We start from the raw sequence: 20,705 nt of genomic DNA on the forward strand, positions 1-20,705 counted from the left end.
TAAATTTAACTAAAATCCTTATTTAATTTTTAAATAAAATATACATTATTTTAGCATCACAATTTTTCTCTTACTTCATTTGAATACATGGATTTCCATTATCATGGAAATTACTCTTTTAACATAAAAATGAATTACTAGAAATTAACCATTATAAATTAAGCATAAATGGAAATTTATGTTTTTCTTCATTACAATACATTAAAGAACTTTAATAGTATTCAAAAGCCATTCAAATTAATGCTTCTCAAGCTTGAGAGGGGTTGAGAAGACAAACATTTGGAGATTTAGGAAAAAGAAGACAATAATCCACACTTTACCTCCTAAATTACTTGATTCTTTGATCACAGTAGAAGCCCAAAACCCCCAACCAATCAATTGGTTTGGTATGTTGTTGGAGTCTCCAAGGAAGATTGAAGAGAGAGAGAGAAGCTTAAATCTCTTCAATTTGTAGAGGGTTTTTAGACGATAATAGAGAATAGGCTTAACTTAGAGTAATACCGGTATCGTTTAGTTCACAGATGAGAATACAAAGGAATGAGGGTCTATTTATAGGTGAGGGAGGCCACTAACTAAGTCCAACTAAGTTCTAGAATTTTCCAGCTTCATTTTGGTTGAATTTAGACAAGTTTTGTACCAGTTTGGCTCCCTTTTTTATTTGGTTTGATGAGATAAAAAATATCCTATTATTTTTGAGTTTAAAACTCATCCACACATGTGAAATAGGCACCTCCTTGAAGGGCCCCCTTCTTCTTACCCATGTGTCAAAAATGAATGATTACTCTAAAATCTCATTTTTTTATTAATACTTAGGCTAAGGTCTTCTAAATCAATTTTTATTTATTCCAATTGCACCTTGAAAAATCTATTTTGATTTTCTGTTTTAGGGAAACATTTTTTTGATGTCTGTAGAATTTATTTATCCAAAAATATCCCAATATTGATTTACCACTCTCTAGAAATTTTTCTCTCACTAGGCCAAACAAGGAAAAATAATATTTTCTTGTATTCAGAAAGATAGAATGATTACAAGGGATTGAAGTAAAGGCATTAGGGGAAGGTTGAGGTCTATAGGGGCTCTTTAAGATGCCATGTGATTAAAAGGTTATAGGAAAAGGGCCAATCATGTGATGCCATGTATACAAAAATGTTGGGTGATTAAAGGTGGTCAAAAGATTCTCTAGAAGATGCCTTTTTGTACTTTTTATTCCCAAAAAGTGGGGGGGGGGAGTTTTTGAAATTTCAGTCATCCATAACTTCTACATATGAGCTCAAAATTTGTCGGAGACTAGAGATCCAGAATCTACTCGCTGAGCTCTTTCCATTGATATGTCACATGATATGGTTTTTGCCCACTCAATTTTAAATTCAATTTTGGCGGGAAACTTTGAAATTCCAACTTCTAGCCATTTGAAGAATAAGAAGGTATCTAAAGTCAAAGAAACTTAACATTTTAACAAAAAGTCATTAAAATCATAATATGGCAGCTTAAAGGGCCTCTATAGACCTCAACCTTCCCCTAATGCTTAACTGTTATTTAGGCTGAGGAGGAATGTTACAGGTACAACAAGGTATAAGGGGAGTAGATGCCAATCTTCATCAAACACAAAAAAGCAGAAAAGCATGTCTTGAAGCCAATATAAAATGGTAAAAAAGGTATAAACTAGATCTATGCCATTAAAGAAGATAATATCTCTCTTCTCATCAATGTATGGAGCATAAATTTTCCCTAATGCCACTCTATGCTCATGTACATGGAGAGCTGAGAATTGACCTATTATGTGGAGGAGCATGCAAGAAAGTTGGGTGATCCATCAAGCCAATTCTAGAATGTCCCCTCAACTCGCATGCCCAAGAGCATCAAGAATGGGCCATTCTTACACTTGTTGTGCATGAAAAGAATGGCCATTCTTGTTGCCCCATGGCCATTCCAAAAAAACTTTAAGATTGAAAGAGGATGCAAGAATGGCCTTGGAGAATGGCCCTTGGGTCATGCAAGAATGGCCCTGGGATAATTCTTTGACTTGTGGTGCAAGAAACGAATAGCCCACGGGCCATTCTTGCACTTGTTGTGCATGACAAGAATGGCCATTCTTTCAGGCCACTCTTGAATACTCTTTTAGGCCTTATTTGCCATGAAAGAATGGCCTTAGGACCATTCTTGCGCCTGAGGCCATTCTAGGATGCCCCCCAGGGCAACTCTTGCATGTTGTTTGAGGCCTGTAAGGCAAGTAGTGGCCGTTTCTTGCACCTCCTGTGCATGAAAAGAATTTTCCTAGGGCCATTCTTGGATGCCCCATGGCCATCTCAAATATGACCTTGAGGCCATCGGGTCATGCAAGAATGTCCATGGGGCCATTCAAGGATTCCCCCCCAAGGCCACTCTTACATGTTCTTTGAGGCCTTTAAGAAAAAATAAGGGCTTTATTTTCCATGCAAGGATGGACTTAGGGGCCATTCGTGGATGCCCACAAGCATGCAAGAAAGTTGGGTGATCCACCAAGCCCATGCTAGAATGGCCCCAGGACCATTCTTACACGGACAAAAGCATCACGGATGGCCCGTTATTACACTTATTGTGCATGAAACGAATGGCCCTAGTGCCATTCTTGGATGTCCCATGGTCGTTTCAACACAACCTTAAGACCAAAAGAGGATGCAAGAACGGCCGTTCCAACACAACCTTAAGACCAAAAGAGGATGCAAGAATGGCCTTAGCCTTAGAGAATAGCCTTGGGATCATGCAAGAATGGCCCACAAGAAATTCTTGAATGCCCTAGGGCAACTCAGAGGGGGTGCTTTTTGAGGCCCTTATATCAAAATAGTGGCCTTAGTTACCATGAAAGAATGGCCCTAGGGCCATTCTTGCACCTACTGTGCAAGAATAGAATGGCCTTAGGGCCATTCTTGGGTGCCCAAGAGCATGCAAGAAAGTTGGGTGGCACCAAGACTAGAATGGCCCCTGGCCATTCTTGCATGCACATGCTCATCAAGAATGGCCCTCGAGCCATTCTTGGATGGTCCATGGCCATTCCAATACGATCTTGAGGCTCAAAGAACATGCAAGACTGGAATGGTCTTGGGGCCATTCTTGGAAGAATACACTAGAGCATTGCAGGATAAGAAGCCCTATGGCCAATATTAAGGTTGATGTGCATAAAAAGGATGGCTCTATGACCATTATTAAATCAATATATTGTGCATATAAGAGACTGTGCATAGCAAAAAAACTTGACTTTTCATATGTAGTTTGGACCTAGGGCCATTCTATTGTGCATAGAAGAGACAAGAATAACTTCCACAAAATATTTAACTAGACACCTTAAGGTAAACAACAAATTTATATTCAATAAAGAAAAAGACATTTACAAAATCAATGCCACTAGCTCATGAGACTCCTTGTAGAAGAAAGCTATGTTAGCATCTAGTGAACAGTTACACAAATTATTTTATTTTCTCTGAGCGATAAGCTTAGAAACCAAACCTGCAGTAGAAATTTGTCTCACAGGCAAGGGTTAGGCTTCTTCAGCTGCTTGCAAAACAGATGCTTGGGAGGTAGAAGTAGCTGTTGGTTGTGGGTCCTCAGGGATCTTTTCCCATTGTCTAACACTATGATCCAACTTTACAAATGCCAAGAGATTAGAATGCATGTCATCACAGTCTTGCACTCTCTCAACTAGACATATTACCTCTCTTTTGGCCTTCAATTCTTGCTTTGACACAAATTCATTACTATATGAATTAATCATCATAAGATCTATTGCATACATAAACTCTTTATGAACTGATTGATGACCATGGCCTTTTTTAGTTGTAAAGAGACTATGGGGTCCATACTCTCTACTTCATCATACTCCAATGGTAACATAGACTTTCTTTTGTGGTATCATAGTAAAAGCATTGAATAGCATTTCACAAGTAATGTCGGAGTCATTCTCTATAGTCAAGCTCCACCCTCTGGAGAACATAGAGTCCTCTTGATAAACCCTCATACGATCCCTCTCCTATATGCAGTGGGAGAGAGTTGGTATGTGAGATCCCCATGGGTCTCAACATCAATGAATTTTTTTTCTTGATACAAATCTACCACAGAAATATTGATTGCCTTGATCTATCCCCTACCCTCAAAAGACTCCTTAGAGATGGATCCGATGTAGCTTTTTGCCTTGAAGGTCATAGACATCAAGGTACCAATCCTTTAAGTCTCTGCCCCTGTCAATGCTTGAGGGAAATGAAAGCTTCCTTTTGCTTGACATCTTTTCCTATGCAAAAGTGATTTTTGTAAGATAATTTAAAAGCAGTTTTAACATATTTACAAAAATAAATAAAGCAGCAACGCACAAGACCTAAAAAAGATAACTTCATGCATATCACCATAAGGAATGGTCCTAGGTAAATAATAGCATGCCCCAAGGGCATTCTTGAATGCTAATATGGGGCCATTATTAATTTAAAATTACATGAAAAGAATGGCCATAGGGCTATTCTTGGAAGCCTTGGGGTAAGATGTGCATGAAACAAATGGTTCTTACACCTATTGGGCAATTCTTGGATACCCCATGGCCATTCCAAAATGACCTTGAGGCTTTGGGTCATTCAAGAATGGCCCTTGGGCCATTATTCCACCTATTGTGCATGAAGAATGACCCTTGGGCCATTCTTCCAGTTGTGCATGAAAAGAATGGCCCTACTATCATTCTTAGATGCCCAATGTCCATATACCAAAATGAACTTAAGGCCATTCTTGGATGCCCAATGTCTATACCAAAATGAGCTTAAGGCCTTGGGGTCATGCAAGAATGGCCCTTGGGTTATTTTTTCACCTGTTGTACATGAAAAGAATAGCCCAAGGGACATTGTTGGAAGCCCCATGGCCATTCCAAAATGACCTTGAGGCCCAAGGTGTTAAATTTACGGCAATGTGATGCACTATGGTGGATCAAATGCTAGAATCAATATCATTAACAAAAAGATTAGATAATAATTAAGACATGATTAGTGAACAATTGATTGATAGCTTAATGTAGGCATGGATAATCAAAAACCAGCAAATTCTCATTAGGCCAATGCCTCAATTTATAGGGTTTACATCCAATCATCCAATCCCACTGATTTCTCCTTGATTCACTCCACCTCTTTTGCTTGATTCTCTCCACCTCTCCCATAATATCTCCACACCTCCTAAATCTCCTCATGCTACCCTTCATTCTCTCCCAATAGATACTTCTCACCTTTTCACAGCTTCTCTCACATTTACAGATTCTCTTTTACAGCCTCTTGCCAAGGACTTGTTCCCGCACACACCCTATTCACTTGTATATTTCAACACCTCCCCTCAAGTGAATACTCCTAGCACACCTGGACCCTATATCAAGTTTCCCTCTTACTTGATAGTCCGCGACCAGTGCCTCAAGTCCCTAAACTCATAGTCCTTGACACTCTCTCTCTCTATGTATCCAAGGCTACTACAAGTGCCTGCTGTGACCTTGACTAAAGTGCTCACACATACATCTACCACATGACCTACATCATCGGTGGCTCAGAGGTTGTTTTACTCTATTGGGGTAGGTTACATTGGGTTGTGGGGTTTCACTCTCTCTCTCTCAGAAAAGATCATCTGACTCCACTTCCTTTTAGGAGCCTCCATGAAGTTTGTTGATGTCGTTCCTTCTCCACTGGGTTTACTGTAGCAGTCTCTTGACATGTGTCTTGGCTTTCCACAGTTGTGGCAACAAGTGAAGGTCCTTTCTCCTACTCTGCCTCTTCCTCGTCCTCGTCCTCGAGAGAATCCTCTGGCACAATATCTCAAAACCATTACAAACTCAAGTACAAATGTGTTTTGAGTAAAAAACATCACAAAATGAGAAGAGAATTTCTCAATCTTTACAAATAAGATATAAAATTAGAAGAAAATCTACAAATATTTACAATGATAAATAGGGAGGAGAATGAAGCTTTCTATTTTGTCTCCATCTCCTCTGGTTTTGTCTCCATGTCCCCCTTTGTCTTCTCTAGTTTTGTGGCCTTCTTTGTCTCCATGTCCCCCTTTGTCTTCTCTTGTTTTGTGGCCTCCTTTGTCTCCATGTCCATATCCTTTGACTGTTTCTGGTTATTATTACTAGCAAACTTGAACTTGAGTTCTTTCTTAGCTTTCTTACCAACACCCTTCTTGGCACCCACTTGAGTAATACTTTTCTTTGAGATACTTCCTGATTTAGTACCCTTGGGTTTCTTTATGTGTGCCTTGTTGTTGAGGAGCACGCTTGGTTTCTTTTTGTAGAGTTCCATGCTTAAACATAAAATGCTTTGTGGTGAATGTACATGCATTTTCTTCTTCTTCTTAGATGGAAAGGCTTGCCTTGGGGGTGGTGGAGAATTTGGATCATTCACAGTAATTGAATTATTAAAAATAATATTGATAGCTCTTGCACAAACACTCCACAATCAACACGTGAGATCCAAGAGTCCGTCAAATTAAGAAAATTTCTCAAATTTAAGAACCAAGAACTATAGAAAATAAGTTTAAAATTAGTAAAGATTTATTACAAAAATAATGGGTTTTTAACTTAACCTACACTGCTATCAATCTCAATATATTTAGAAAAGATATTTCCACACATTGGTAATAACATGCCATCCACATGAGGTAGAATCTTTTTGTAAAGCTGCTAGCTGATTCAGAAACTTAAACTCTGCCTCCTTTTTCAAATTTGGATATTCATCTTCAATAGCCGCAATACCTCTCTTGCATGTCCTATTAAAAAACAAATTTGAATATAAGGAAAAATAAAGTATGAAGCTAAATATTTAAGTTATTAAGGAGACCTACTTACAATTTAATTTGCCCATGCATGCCAGTTAGGTTGTTCATGAAAATAATAGTCCTTCTTAGAAGATTAGTAACACAAGCACTCTAGTGTACACCACTGGAAAAAAATAAAATAAATATTTAAGAAATAAAATATCCTATGTCAAATATTTAAACACATAGGAATCATCAGTTAGAGACAAACCTCTCTACATATGGCAAAACAACAAATAAATGTTCTTATTTCTCATTAGCTTGAAATAGGATGCTAGCTCGGAATTCTTCTTCTTCATATCAATCAATGCAGACAACACTAAGGGATCAAAAACAACAAACCAAATGTTCTTATTTCTCATTGGCTTGAAATAGGATGCTAGCTTGGACTTCTTCTTCTTCATATCAATCAATGCAGACAACACTAAGGGATCAAAAATGAATATTTCATTGACTTGATCTGGAAGAAATTCCTTCATAAGTGCCCTTCAAGAGTTTATAAAGGAATGAACAAAATAGAAAATATTCTTACATTATTAACATATGAGAAAATATACATATGTGAAAAATGTAGTTATACCTTAAACACATGAGAACAACACTGTCATTGATCTCCCTATCCTTCTCTACAAGCATGTAAATGTCCCCAGGTGAAATATAGAGATAGTCTTCCTCCACTATGCCAACATTGTAGATTAGCTGCGATGGTACTTGGGCAAGCCTCTGACAATTGGCCTTTTCCAATTGCACAAGGGTCTCTAAGCTATCATGCACATGCAAGATCTTTTCCTTCACCTCCTCCTCCCTTTCCTTCACCTCCTCCTCCTCCCCAAAACTCTTATCATCTGGCTTAGATTTCCTAACCAACTTTATTTTCTTCTTCTTCTTGGGAGGGGAAGTAACTTCCTCAACTTTAATATTATATGCCTTTTCAATACGGGGGCAATCACATAAGGATCTCAATGGATTTCTTATCCCTCATTGGCAAGGGATGAAGAAATGTATCAAACCTATACCACCTCACCCTGCTAACAAGTGTCATGTCTATGTCCATCAAAGTGACTCTTCTTTCATGGCAGTACATATGAAGCTATCACTCATGAAGTCTATAAGAAATTCTTCACAAGCTTCTTGAAGACATGCCACTCCACTGCTCTGCCATCTATAATGTCCTTGCCCTTTGATATTGTCACTTACTATTCTTACAATTCTTAGGATTGGTGCCCTAGGGATGAGCAGATGTGTAGCCTCTTATGCTTGCCTTATCTCAGCAAACAATTTCTTTTGTTTCTGGAGGAAAGTTCTTGCCTTAGATAAATTGGTTCTACCCTTTACTTGTTTCTTCTCTAATGGTTGTTTAGAAGTTGTTGCCTCTTGCTCTTGCTCTGGCAGTGAATCTTGCTCTTTAGGAAGGGAGGGATCTGGGTAAACCATCCTCACATTTTGCTTTGTACAAGCCATACTACGAGGAAGCAAGAATCCATACAGGGTGCAACTACACTCGCACCGTCAAAGGAATCTAGAGAGAAGGCGACAAGCCGGCACTATCCACCATGCGATAAGGAGGATCGGAGCCTGACAAAAGTAAGAACTTGTGCCGTAGAGGGAGGAGGGCAAGAAGGTGGTGATGGGACGGCGTGGTCCATAGTGCGATAAGAGAGATCGGAACCTGTCCGATATGTCTACTCACGTAGTAGAGGGAGGAGGGCGAGAAGGCACTGTCCACGGTGCGATAAGGTTTATTGGAGCCTGACAAAAGGGACTACTTGTGCCGTGAGAGGGAGGAGGTCAAGAAGCTGCTATCCATGGTGAGATAAGGATTATCGGAGCTTGATGGAAGGTTCTACTCGCGTCGTAGAGGGAGGATTGCAAATGCTACAAAAACGTTCGAAAATAATCACTTAAAAAATACTCGCGCTGTCAATGGTACCCGATAATTTATATACATATATATTTTCTCCTTTTTATAGAATGCGAGGTCATCATTGTGAGGATGACATAAGCCCTACACGTGTCTCTCCAATGATGATGTCATCCCTACACGTGGCACAACGACACATTTTGGTGACGTCAACCCTTCACTTCTGTCGTACATGCATGACATCAGCCCTAATACTATCTATATATAGTTGTGCCTTGTTTAAATTTTAATTTTTTTATTTCGATCCTCCTTCCTTCCACTATAGATTGTTTTTGTTGCCCCTTCCTCCACTCATGCTTTCAGTTCAACGTTCAGTTCACTATGCGATAAAAAAATTTGTTTCTAGTCCTTTCTTTGTCCTTGTGCTGTGGATTGGTTTCCTTCCCCTTTCACTCGCGCCTTCAGTTCACCATGCGATAGGCAGTTCCGCTTCTTGTTAGTTTTTCGTCCTCGTGCCCCGTGGTGAGCAATTCGAGCATGGAGCAGGTGGTTCACTGCTATGATCCTTTGGAAGATATAGAGACACTTGAAGAGGTAACAGATGAGCCTAGTGCCAATGAAAACCTATTTGATTTATTAAGGAGAGCTAGGCATGATAAACGTCTTCCAGATGTTAAGTCTATATTCAATGTGCCCTTTAATTTAGAATGAATTGTTAAGGACATAGAGCAAGCTCTATGTTAGGGGAAGAGTGGGAGGCATATAGTAAATTGGTTACATAAATTATAAATGAGGGATCATCACAATATGTTCACATGTCTAGCTTTTCCCTATTCTCATCTGAAAAGAAGAGCATGTCAAGAAGGTGGGATGCCTATTCAAAAGATAACAGGATAAAGATTTGTCTTGAACACTTCCCTCTGCACAGGAAAAAGTGCAAAGTACTACTTTAGATTTGTTGCTTATCTATTTCTTCATGTAGACAGAGGACTACACAAAGGATGAACTCGAAGTTCAAAAGGGTCAAAATGTTTCACAAGCTTCATTTGTCACAGAGATTGAATCTGATGATGAGGTTATGGACCTAGTTTCTGGTGAGGAGAGTCTTCTAAGCACAAGGTTTGATGTGGCAGAGTTTAAGGCATCGGACACTGTTATTGATGAGGAATCATCTGTGCATGGAGAACACTTGAAATCAAACTTTGTCCTCCCTAGGCTACCCTCCTTTCTTATAAATGGCAAGAATTTTATTCTTCTCTCCCACATACAAAAGCTTTATAATTTAAGGGAGGATTATTTCCTTACAATTATAGCAGATAGTTGTGAAGCTGCCAGGGGTATACTCGATGTGGAAAATGAACATAAAGAGGAGTTTCTGAAGTTGGACACTGAGGTGATAGAGAACTTCATTTAAGCCCCTAGAGCCATGTCATTGTGCTTTGAAAAAGCCAAGGAGACTCAATCTTCTCTTCCCACATAGCTAGAATTTCAAAGTCTTCAAGAGGAATTAGGAAATATTGAAATTGGAAGAGAGTCCTTGCCCACCCTTGATCAAGGAAATGAAGAAGGCTTCATCAACCTTTCAGATGCATCCAAGTTGGAAGAGGATGAGAACGAGAAGGTAATTTATCTTTTCTTAAGTGAGTGAATTTCTCTGATTTATGGTATTGACTGAATTTATGTGAAAGCTAAATTCTTTGTTTAATGAAGATTGAGCTTGATGATGCCGATGGTTTCCTTGAACGTGGAGGAGGTGCTGCCCGTGAAAAAGTTGGCCAATATGCTGCTCTTGCACACTGCATCCCGTCTATTGACAAAGAAATATTTATTGTGTACCACAACAAATATTCTAGTGATGCTGAAATTCCACTTCTCACACTCAAGGCCCTATCTAGATATATGCGATATTCTTTTATCCCTTACAATACACATAAGGTCATGCTGATAGAGAAGTGTGCTGCTATTCGTATCTTTGGATACGGTATAGGATTTTGTCCTTCTAGAATTGGATACTTCGTCTGTTATGCTAGCTATGCTCTAGGTTCTGGGCTAGAAGATGTAAATGCACTCACGGGTTATAGTTGCAAGAAGTGTTTGCGTTATAGAGGAAAAATGCTTAGTGAAGAGGAAGAGCAAGTAGAGAAGAGACTCAAGAGCAGTTAATTATCTTGTCATTGTAAATATTATGTTATATCTTTTATGTAATGAAATGATATAATTAAGTTTTAATTACAAGTTTGTATTAAGCAAAAAAAAATTACAACACTTCAAAATGTTATAAATTTTGCATACAAAATCTCATTACACTAAATCAAAATTCTTCCTTCTCATCTTCTTGATGATCTCCATGCTGCATGACGTGTTGGTTCTGTGCCAGCTTTTCGCTTCAGTGATCTCCTTGTTTTGGCTCAATTTTGTGCTACCTTTGCTAAATCACCCATATGAGCCTTTTCCATAGTTTTCACCCAAAAGTATATCTATAGAACCAATTGAACATTTCTTTGAAGTAATTTGTACGAGTCTTTCTCCCTCCATGTTGGGTGTTTTTGAAATATACTCCTCTAGCTTGGTAGTGAGATTTTTCCATTCCTTGGGTGCTCCACATGTCAAGAGAACCATATTAATTCATGAAGTATGCACCATGTGCATACAAAATGTGTTGCAAAAGAAAACAGGACCAATTCAAAAGATATACTTCATAATTATTTCAAATTGATGAGTAGAAAGAAACTCATGTTTACCATGTAATGCGTAATGTTGGTATCACCCCATGTATCGACCATGGCTTTTGTAAAATTTTAAAGCTCTTCTTGTTGAAAATTTTGGCGCTCCTCTATAGTCATCCTACTTTTGCTCATTAATTTAACCACATTATTGAAATCTGACCAAACCTTCTCACGTAGAACTACAAGGCTTGGATTGGTGCAGTCAAACGTTGTGCATTTACACAAATCCTTCCACAAGTCCCAAGACTTTGAGTTCTTTACTTTTTCTAGCCTCTCTAGAAAATGTCTTGCCTTATATCCAGTCATTTGACAACTACTGGGCCACTTCATGATTTATGGCAGAGGTCTTCTTGTTAACAGTAATTTGTACATTGCCCACCACGGCACCCAATTGAGTTGAGTAGTTCCTCTACTTTTTGAAGAGCTTCATGTTGTCTTTCCTTGCCTTGCATAGTAAATGCATAATCAACGTGACACTCGAGCAAACGATCAAACACACACATGAATGCATGCAAACTACAAAAGTGGACATTCTTGAGCTTGAATGGAATTACAGGATTCCATTCAGGGTCTCTCAAATGCCTATTTAGCTCAGCTAGCATGCTAGCAGAAAACACACCACCAACCCAATTGCCAGAATTATCATCCACTGTGTCATTCTCATCATCTTGATTCTCTAGCTTCCTCTTCCTTCCTACCTTCTTTTGTTTCTTTTCTTTCACCATTCTCATGCACCCCGGACAAGGATTTGGGATGTTAGCACCTTGTGGACACCCAAGAAGGAACTTTATTGTCTTCAAGTCACCTCCTAAATGCCAGTCTATTGTATAAGTGCCCTTAACCTCCACTTCTGATTTTCCCCCCTGAATCTATGCTTTAATGACATTGGTAATCCATGATATCCTATCAAACATCCAATCTAGCACTTCATGTGTCTCCTTCGATACTTTAAATGCCCCAAGCCACCATATCTCTCTCTCACATTGGACGCTAAAAGAGGAAAAACTTAACTTGCAAACCCTCTCCCTATTGCTCGTGTGATTGTTTGGGTTTTCATTAGAACCTTCCAAAGGTAACTCAGTCTCCTCAGTCATGTTGATCTCACTCTTTGCATATGTCATTGCCTCATTTTTTATAAGTGTGATACTCATTCTCTCTAACCTCTTGCCTTTCACAATCTGATACTCATCCACTTTCAACACAAAACTTACCTTGTCACCTTGCATGATAAACAAAAGTAGATAAGTTTTAGTACTTAAAAGATTTTTTTATTAGCTCGCAAAGAATGTAAAAAATTACTTACATTGTTTAGGCAGTCCATAGAATAAGATCATAGCTCTCTGAAGATGGTGCAGATCAACAAATATATTGTTGAACTCATTTTGTAGGGATACATAATCTTACCATTTATGCCTCGCTTTTTTTCCCAAGCTCCAATGTTTAATGTATCATTGATGCAATAGTATTATCCAATTTTGCATTGCACATCATCATTGCATGTCCTCTTTTCTAATCTTAAAGATATTCCTTCTGATGCCTTGTTTGCAGAGTGTATCTTTTAGCAACAATTGATGGAGGACTTGATATCCTTTTGTGCTAATGCCCACCTCATCGAATGCGTTCTGAACCTCCTCAATGCTTAGAAGATTGGTAATGTGATCCGTTATCTCATTTGCGACGAGTATCTGACGTATCTTCTTATGGCGTGGGTCTCGAATGATGGAAAGAATGTCACGCCTCCTAACACAACTACGTAATATTTCTCCAAAATCTTGAGGACCATTATCACCACATGCTTCTTTCAAAAATTTCCTATCACAAACCAAAAAAAATTACTAAAAACACCTTAATCTATTGCTTATAACAACCACAACAACCAAAAATACCTTAATCAAAATTATTTGCAACAATAATAGCCAAAGAACAAAAAATAGACCTTGTTGCATGGATTCTTCCCTTTGCGAGAACCGCCACCAACTACGAGTTTTTGAATGTTTATTGATTGTTCTCTTTCTCTCTCTTTCTCCCACGAGGGTGCTCTTCATGCAAGAGATTGTATCTTGTAGCTTCATAACGTGAGCCTCTTTCTCTTGTCTCTTTTCTCTAGCTCTACAATATTATTTTGTGCATCTTGTAGTGCTGCATATTTCACACTACTCAAAGTGCTTTGTAAGCTTTGTGTTGTGAGTGGAGGAATTGGACTCTCCATGCATCGCTCATGCTTAACCTTCTACAATATCCAAGCAACCCATTCTCACCCTAAATGAAGGAAGATTAGTGAAGGGTGGAGGACACCGCGAAGAAGACTCATTAGGATATAAATATCCATCAACCCAAAGATCCGCATTAGTCTGACCATGTTGTCTTCTTGCATGCTTCTCATGTGTATTAAGACCTTCTTTCTTGATTGGTTCATATTCATTCAATATGCAAATATGCAAGTCTACCTTCCGCACTCTTGTTGAATATGAAATTTTTACCATTAAAAAAATGGAAGAGACTATTCTGAAGTGACAGAGGGGGGCTGTCCTATTGTATTCACAATAGGGCTATTCTATTGTGAAGAGGGAGAGAGATAAAGAGAGAGAGGGGGAGATAGACTCATGGCTGTCCTATTGTATTCGCAATAGGAGAAGAGAGCTTGGGAAAAAGGGATAGAGAGAGAGAGAGAGAGAGAGAGAGAGAGAGAGAGAGAGAGAGAATCTTATTGCAAAGGTTGGTAGGAAGCATGATGAATAATGGTAATGATTGAAAGAAACGAAATGTGCTGGGAATTTCAAATATGACTATTAAAGTGGAGTAAATAAGAATGAAAACATAGATATCAGTGATCTTAGTAGGGGGTTTTAAAAGCTAGAAACAGAATCCTAGTTCAAAAATTAGAGAGAACCCCTACTTTTAGGCCCAAAAGTAGGCATTATTATGAGTTTTGTCTCCTTAAGCCTCAATAAAATTAGTCTTAATTTCTTAAAATTAGGGATCCTTACAGAGCCCTTTTTATGCTCAAATGCCCCCTAATGAAGTAAATGCTCCTCTTGATGCACACAAGGACTTTGAAATGAGCCCGCAACCTTACTTGCTAGAATCTTGACAAACACACACACCTTCAACATGCTTGTTGCCCAAATGCAAGAGCTGTGGGAATCAAAATCCTACCACATGAAAAGATGCAGGGGGGAAGAGAGCTTGAGCTCTTGCAAGCACACACACACACTCACAAAACCCTAATAGAGAACACACAAGGTGAGAGGTTGAAAATCTTCTTCTTCTCTACTCAACACTCAACACACCATATACAAGAATAAGAGTACACATAATATGAAAGGTACTCAATACATACACGGGTTCTCTATAGTGTGAACCCGACTAAATGAGCTAGCGCTATAACTATGCCAGTCTCTAGAATGGCTGTCACACAGCCTGTCATCCCACTGGCCGCATATCTCTCATGATCTCACCAACCATGCCAGTGGTGTAAGTGTGGGGCCTATCCCCCAGGCGGGTCATCAGTGTCCACCGCCTCACTAGACGAGCTCGATATCTCAACACTCCCCCTCGAGCTCAACTCCATCTCATGTACACCAAGCAAAGCCCTGAATCTGCGGAGCTTCTCTGTACCCAATGCTTTGGTGAAGATGTCAGCTACCTGGTCCTCTGTGCTGACATAAACAAGGTCAAGATCTCCTGCCAAGACCTTCTCTCTGACGAAGTGGTAGTGGACCTCTATGTGCTTCGTACGAGCATGAAAGACTGGGTTCTTGGCCAACTGTATACTGCTAATGTTATCACAGAAAATGACAACTTGTCTATCCACTGATAGACCCAAATCTGCAAGTAGCTTTCTCAACCAAGCTACCTCACATGCTGCCATAGCAGCTCCTCTGTACTCGGCCTCTGTACTGGATAGAGCAACCGTAGACTGCTTCTTGTTGCTCCAAGTCACAGCAGCACTCCCCAAAGAAAACATGAAGCCACTGGTAGATCTTCTATCTGAGATTGTAAGATTCCTCCCCAGCCTCTCAAAATGTCCAGCATATTCCCCTGTAATCAATTCCCTCTTCAGAAATATAAGAGATCTTGTCTCTGCCTGTTTTTTTGGCATAGAGAGAGAAAATATTCTAGAGAGAGAATATTCAGATTTTGAATATTTTTGGATAGAAAAATATCTCATCTTATTAAAATGAATTCCCCTGAAACAGAAATTTAGAAAGAATTTTCCAATGTACAATTGGAATTAATTGGAAATGGGTATAAAGGACCTTAGCCTAAGGGTCTAGATTTTCAGAAATTTTAGATTACGGTCCAATTAAGGTTCCTTTGGGCCAATAGCATCAATCCATGTGTAGGGAGGAGATAAATCCAATTTATAAAAGAAGATACCCAAAAATGAGTAAATGCTCACATAAGATGAAGAGTTGACTATGTACAAGGTTTATTAGTAAGAAACTATGAGTAATATCAAAAACATGAGATATTTTGGGTATCCAAAAATGAGTAAATGCTCACATAAGATAAAGAGTTGAAAATGTACAAGGTTTATTAGTAAAAAACTATGAGCAATATTAAAAATATGAGATATTTTGGGTATAATAATTCCATTTTGACACATATGTAAGGAAGGAGAGTCCATTAAAGGAGGTGCATATTTCACATGCTTGAATGAGTTTTAAACTCAAAATTAATGTGATATTTTTATCTCTCCTCTCTCTTGAATCAAACCAAATCAAAATGGAACCAAATCGAATCAAAAAGAAACCAAACCGAATAAAAAAGGAACCAAACTAGATCCAAATCTAGTCCAAATTCAACCAAACTGAATTTGAAAAATTCTAGAATTTAGTTAGCTTTGGTTAGAGCTTTCCTCTCCTATAAATAGAACATGAGTCCTTTGAAAAAAATAGAAGAATTTTACTATACTAGAGTTATGCTGAAATAATGCTAATTTCTACTATTCTCTAAAATTCTCTCCAAATTGAAGAAATTGGAGCTTCCCTCTTTCTTCAATCCCCATTGGTGGCTCCATCAACATACTTAACCAATTGATTGGTTGGGGGCCTCTACCATGAACAAAGAATCAAGCAATTTGTAAGGTAATTAGTGAATTTTGATCATTTTCTATAATTTCTCAATGTTTCTCTCTTCTCAACCCCTCTCAAGCTTGAGAAGCTTAATTGGAATGGTTTTTGAATGCTATTGAAGTTAATTGATGAATGGTAGTGCAGAGTTACATAATTTGATGAATGCTATTGAAGTTAATTGATTAATGATAGTTAAGAATTACATAAATTTCCATTTATGCTTAATTCTAATGGTTTTTATGTAATTTCTCTCTCTCACTCAAGAAATGGTCATACTCATGACCCATTCTCAATCCAAATGAAGCTTTTCATAAAGCTTTTCCTTAATCCAAGATTAATCTATGCTTGAGGTCAAATTAATGGCTTTTTTCTATGCTTTTAGTTTATGTATTTTCATGAATATTGATGATTCAACCCATTATTGGGTTAATGATCCAATTAGGGATCATTCTAATCATTTCCTTAATGATAAGCTTTATCCTTCAAAATGAATTGAGATTTATCAGTCATAGTAGCGGAGCTATGGCAAAATTTTTATAAAAATTACACATAAAATAATTTTATTCAAAGCATGAAAAGAGAACTTCCTACCATAAATTAATTTTTATGTTATGCATAATTGATGATTATTTTATTGTGAAAGTGTTACTTTTATCATATTTGGATTTCATGCATAGAGGTATGCATAAAAGAATTATTATTTTAATATAAAAGTGTTTCTTTTATTATATTTGGATTTCATGCATAGAGGTATGCATAAAAGAATTATTATTTTAATATAAAAGTGTTTCTTTTATCATATTTGGATTTCATGCATAGAGGTATGCATAAAAGTTGATTATTTTATTATAAAAGTGTTACTTTTATCATATTTGGATTTCATGCATAGAGGTATGCATAAAAGTTGATTATTTTATTATAAAAGTCACAAGTTGATTATTTTATTATAAAAGTGTGACTTTTATCATATTTGGATTTCATGCATAGAGGTATGCATAAAAGTTGATTATTTTATTATAAAAGTGTGACTTTTATCATATTTGGATTTCATGCATAGAGGTATGCATAAAAGTTGATTATTTTATTATAAAAGTGTGACTTTTATCATATTTGGATTTCATGCATAGAGGTATGCATAAAAGTTGATTATTTTATTATAAAAGTGTGACTTTTATCATATTTGGATTTCATGCATAGAGGTATGCATAAAAGTTGATTATTTTATTATAAAAGTGTGACTTTTATCATAATTTGGATTTCATGCATAGAGGTATGCATAAAAGTTGATTATTTTATTGTAAAAGTGTTACTTTTATCATATTGGATTTCATGTATAGAGGTATGCATAAAAGATATTCTTTTTATACTAAAAGTGTGATTTTCATCATAAATGGATTTTATGCATAACTTAGATGCATAAGAGAAATTCTTTTATTCTAAAAGTGTAATTCCTACCAAATTGAATTTATGCATAAGAAGATGCATAAAAGATTGATTTTTAAATTCAAAGTGTCATTCTCATCTAAATTGAATTTATGCATAGGAAGATGCATAAAAGAATGGAATTTCAATTCGAAAGTGTTATTCTCATCCAAATTGAATTTATGCATAGGAAGATGCATAAAAGATGGATTTTTAATTCAAAAGTGTCAATTCTCATCTAAATTGAGTTTATGCATAGGAAGATGTAGAAGAGATGGAATTTTAATTCAAAAGTGTTATTTTCATTTAAAATGAATTTATGCATAGGAAGATGCATAAAAGATTGATTTTTAAACGAGATGTGATAATATGTGATAAGATGCGTATGGAAAGTGATAGGATGTGAGAAGAGGTGTATGAGATGTGATAAGATGTGATAAGATGCGTATGGGAAGTGATAGGATGTGATAAGAGGTGTATGAGATGTGAAAAGATGTGATAAGATGTGTATGAGATGTGATAGGATATGATAAGAGGTGTATGAGATGTGATAGAATGTGTTAAGATGAGTTAGGATGTGTTAAGATCTGTATGGGACGAGGTAGAGAGTGTATCTGATGGGATAAGATGTATATGAGATGTGTTAGGGCGAGAATGGATGTAGTATGGATGTATGGATGTAGATACGGATGTATGTATGTATGTGGATGTGGATGTATGAATGAGGATGTGAAAATGGATGTATGTATGTAGATGTGGATGTATGGATGTGAATGTGAATGAAGATGTGGATGTGGATGTATGGATGTAGATGTATGTATGTGAATGTGGATGTATGAATGAGGATGTGAAAATAGATGTATGCATGTAGATGCGTATGTATGAATGTGAAATTGGATGTATGTATAATGTGGATGTATAAATGAGGATGTGAAAATAGATGTATGCATGTAGATGCGTATGTATGAATGTGAAATTGGATGTATGATGTGGACGTACGAACATGGATATGTATGTAGAATAATGAATGTGAATGTGTATGTGAAATAATGTGTAGTCTATATGAGAGAATGGATGAGAATGAGTACACATTGAATGGAATAGGGAATAAGTAATGTGGTCCGAGAGTGGATAATGTGGAAAGTCGAGAGTTCGTTATAGAAACTGTATTTTGTGACTGTTTGTAAATGACTGTTTTATGTCAAGAATGCTGGGGAAGCATTTTGACCGTCTTGAGGATTAAGGTCATGAAGACCGAACTGATAAAGTTGCAACTGCTGACGGAGAGTCAATGGAGGACGTCTCGCGTAGCAAGGTCGATCGAGGTCTTGACCAACCTCGGTTCGATTAAGATGGTGAACTTCCGGTACGGTGGATGAGGGACCAAGGAAGTGGCCTATGAGTGAAGCGCTAGGTCACCTGCGAAGGATTCTAGAGGGTGCTGACCATACGGTGCTCGTGCTCTGGGTCGCCGAAGATACCCACACGTGCATCGTGGAAGATATTGGAACAAGGAGTAAGAGTTGTTTTCTAAAACCGGGCATGGATCTGGTTGATTGACCTTGCTGGTCCTCAACGGATGAGTCCATGGCTCTTTTATATGGATCTGTGGGTTGATCTTGCTGATCTTCCACGGAGATTCCATTCTATTATATAAATATATTACCGGTTACTATGAGCTAGGAACTATGGAAAAGGCCCCTGAGTGAATAGGTGGTGAGCGTTCTGGTTGCCAATGATGCCATAAGTACACCGATGAATGAATGACGAGAAATAAGGATTCAACCAGAGACTTTGAGGATTGTCATCAGTGACATAATGGTTTCATTAAAGGATTGTTTGAAAGTTAATTGATGCTGAGAAAAAGGCAATTTCATATTGGGTGTGTAAGTGGTGTGACTAGTTTTATGTTTGTATGAACTTCCGGCTAGGGAGCCTAGGAACTCTTTTCCCTGGTACCCGGGACAAAACCTAACCAAATTCCTAATTGGATCCCATCACTACAGTGGTTGGGAGGTTGGCTAACCCATGGGACTGGATGGGGTTAGGCTGGACTGATGGATCCGTAAATCAAGTCTCAATTTCTGTTATTACGATAGATGAAGTAAATCCCAGATAGTAATTGTTCTATGGATAGGAATCAACGGCTGTGCCTCTTGATGGGGAAAAAAGCGTTGATCCCAATGATCCAAGTGCAAGTTTCGTCCTTGATTGACCAAGTACCTTTAAAGGTGCAGTCGGATCAATTTGATCAGTAATGGTCTTGACTACGTTAGAGTAAAAAGTTATCCTGGTGGAATCGCCCGTGCTTTCCGGATAAAGGAAGTTTTTTCGGGTTCGATTTTGGAAAAACCGACGGATTAGTCTTTTGTCTGGATATCTGTGGACGAGGCCCCGAATGTCGGACCCCTGTCCCGCGCGAGAAGTGCTACTTCCGCTGCTAGTACCCCGAATCCATTGCTCAGTGGGAACAGGGATCTCACAGAGATACTACCAGCCCAATCAGCATCTGTGTACCCATGTACACATATCTCTGTCCCAGTCTCATAGAATAGTCCACAATGCAAAGTAGACTTCACATACCTCAGTATGCGTCTCACTGCATCCAAATGCGGTTTCCGTGGAACTTGCATAAACTGACTCACCAACCCAACAGCATAGCTCAAATCTGGTCTGGTGATCGTCATGTAGATCAAACTTCCTACTATGCGCCTGTACATAGTAGGATCCTCCAAGATCTCTCCTGAATCTGCACTCAACTTGCCATTCTGATCCAATGGCACAGAAATAGGCTTACAGCCTGTCATACCATACTT

The sequence above is a fragment of the Cibotium barometz genome, chromosome 31, assembly GCF_041138505.1.
Source record: "Cibotium barometz isolate CiBa-2024 chromosome 31, ASM4113850v1, whole genome shotgun sequence".
Taxonomy (NCBI): Eukaryota; Viridiplantae; Streptophyta; class Polypodiopsida; order Cyatheales; family Cibotiaceae; genus Cibotium; species Cibotium barometz.